The 3,022-nt window shown below is 41.2% G+C and overlaps 1 long non-coding RNA gene across 1 annotated transcript in view; it reads right to left on the bottom strand.

Annotated features, from left to right (window-relative positions):
- LOC109305395 overlaps positions 1-3,022 on the bottom strand; it is a 16,618-nt gene that overhangs the window by 6,981 nt on the left and 6,615 nt on the right. The gene's annotated exons all lie outside the window — the stretch shown is intronic.

The raw sequence follows: 3,022 nt of genomic DNA, 5'->3' as shown, positions 1-3,022 counted from the left end.
AAAAAAAAGGACCACTTTTGTTTAAAGATAACGAAAGTTTATATAGTGTTATAAAGAATAAAGACAAGTGTTAGTCTGCATCTGATTCTGAATATATATATATCAGCGAGTGTGTGGGAATAATCGAGTGACGTTTTCCTCTCTCATACCGGGATTCCTAATGGAGACACCCAAAGAGCAAAATAAAACAACAAATACATATAACAACCCTCCTGACAAGTGCCATCATAAAGTAGAACATATTATAATAACATCCAAGACGTGGCAGGCGGGAAAGTCTTTACAGCTCGAGCTTTACAGCTGTTTGGGAGATTATAAAAGGATACAGAGAGGCAAGGTCCACCATCACATTAAGAAACAGGAAGCTTGCATAATGCTTTAACAATGTTCTATTTAGGTCAAGTCCTTCAGTTTGATAAACACTGAAATGAAGAGACTCATGAGCCAGGTACAAAAGTTACATTTATTGCACAGTATGTGTGCAGAAAGTGCTCTACAGCCATAGCTGAACATAAGGTCAGAGCAAGTAGAGTGTTGTAAAAATGGTGAATCCTGCTCTAAAATAACCCTGAATGGGTGTGGTATTAGGCTTCAGCACTGTAGGTTAGACTGCCATAACAAACATCTGTACTGGATCCTATTGCAACTCATGTTAACTCAAGCACTGGGCTGGCTGCACCATCAGGCTTTCAGTGACCCAAGGTGGTGAAACCATTGTTTCCAGTCTCTACCCCCCTGCCATTCCCTCCATCCAGCTGGTATTATTGCTCAGTGGACATATTTACATGTGCATTTACACCAGCTTAAATTTACTGTGCAGTAAGTTGCCGCGCAATAAGTGGGACTACACGTGCAGGCATTAAATCACATTAACACTGTATGTGGACTGACTTAGGACTGACTTGGGACTAAAGTTAGTCCCAAGTCAGTCCACACACACAGTGTTACTGTGCAGTAAGGTGTCTACATGTGCATTACTGCGCAATAACTAATTAGGTGTAAATTTGATACCTGCAAGATGCAGGTATCAAATTTATGTTCAAGTTGGCATAAGTCACCATATTTACTGCACAGTATGGGCATGCATGTGTAGATGTGTACCCATACTGTGCAGTAATTTTGATTATGGTGCAGTAAATGTGAATGTGTAGTTGTGCCCAGTATGCAGATTCTATCTGCCGTCTGGGCATTTGTAAAGATTACAACTTTCAATTAAGTGCTGTGCTGTTTGCTGGGTACCACATTCACACAAGGGGCTGTCCAAGATGTTCATCTTGTACAGTGTTATTTTGAAGCATCTGTATCTAGATCTCAGTCTGCTCAGCTTGACCTGTGCTTCTCTGCCAGGGTCAGGCCAAATGGGGGACTCATTTGGTGCTGTTATAAAATGCTGTAGGAATAGATTTCAGACCAGATTACTGTGAATGATCATTTCATTTCCATTCACCCCACCCCTTATCTAAGTTTAGCACAACAGACAAGGCCACAATACCCAGCCTTCCAGGCTCTCCACAGCCCCAAAACCTGGCAGTAGGGGAAGTGGTTAGTGTCTGTCTTCTTAAGTCACTTGGTCTAATGCCTGAAAGTACAGGCACTACATCTGCATACATGTGAGTTGCGCAGCCTGTTATGAGTCTCCCCACATTGTTAAGTACAGTGTCAAGCTTTTTAGATTGATAATTTCTGGACCATACAGTAGCACAATATTCTGCTGGGGCATATAGCATTGCAAGTGTGGTGGTTCTGAGCATTTTGAAGTTGGCAAACCATGTCATGCCCTAAAGGCAGCTACTCATGCAGACTTTACTGTTGACCTTCTCAATGTGATGTTTATAGGTGAGGGAATGGTCTAATGCAACTCCTTGGTAAGTTGAGGTATGCTCATGGGGAAGGATATAGTTGCCTACTCTGATATACATCATGCTCTTGGCTTGACAACTGTCCACATGGAAAAGTGATTATACTAATTTATTGATGCTCCCCACTGACTTCATACCTTTCAAACAGCCCTCCCAACCCCTGCTCCACTGGGCTGGAACAAAGCAAAGGTGCCAAAGTCAGTATTCCCTACTGTTGTAGGAGGCTTATCAGTCTGAGTTAAATGGAGTGGTACCATACATCTGGTTAATTGACAACCAGTCATCCCATCCCTGAAGGTTGCATTGCTTTTCTGAGAGAGGCCAAAGTGCTTATGCAGATCCACCTAACAGAAACCTGAACCTAAAAATACCTCGAAAGACACTGAAAACTTTTTTCAACCACCACAGCCAAGGTATGACAACAGTTACAACTCCAGATTTTGCTGATGCAACTCTGGCCACCGTTCAGCAGAGTACCTACTTATGAGCACTGCTTCAGGTAAAGCACAGCAGGCAATGGGAATTCTCCCTAGAAAACTACCCCCAAACACTCCCTCTCTCCCTGTCCTCCAGGAGAACCAGAGAAGTTTTCTTCCATGGTCTAACTCCATGTAAATGATCATCAACATTTGTATTTTAGATTATACCATTTGTGTCATCATGCTTCCATGCTAATAAACTACCAACAAATAAAAGAAATGTGTCTAGATGTGTCTAGACTATTTGTGAGACTGGGTATTCTATTTGTGGTCATGATACATCTTGTAATTCCAGTAACAGAAGCAATATCATTGAAATTCTGAAGCTTTATTCTTCCACTCAGCCAAGCCTTAGGAATCAATTACAAAGTAGATATAGGCATTATACATCATGCCAATATCAAAATGATCTAATCTACTTTGCTGCAAAAGTCCAGAGGAAAAAACATAGTTGTAAAGGCCCAACAGATTGAAAGTTCCCCCCCCCCCACTCTACTGTCTTAAAAATGCCTGAGAAATAATTATGTCTTCTAATTCATTTTACTATAAAATGGAATAATTCAGGAAAGGGCTTTAGGCTGCTTCTGCATTGAAGGCTAAAGCCATTTAATAATCATGGATTTAAAAAGTACAAGGAGTGCTCCTTAATCTCAGTGTCATAGCTGCACAGTCTTTTAGTGAATA

The sequence above is a fragment of the Gavialis gangeticus genome, unplaced genomic scaffold (genome assembly GCF_001723915.1).
Source record: "Gavialis gangeticus isolate Ggan-Ray unplaced genomic scaffold, GavGan_comp1, whole genome shotgun sequence".
Classification (NCBI taxonomy): Eukaryota; Metazoa; Chordata; order Crocodylia; family Gavialidae; genus Gavialis; species Gavialis gangeticus.
Note: the sequence above shows the minus strand (reverse complement) of the source record. Positions and strands in the feature narration are given on the sequence as shown.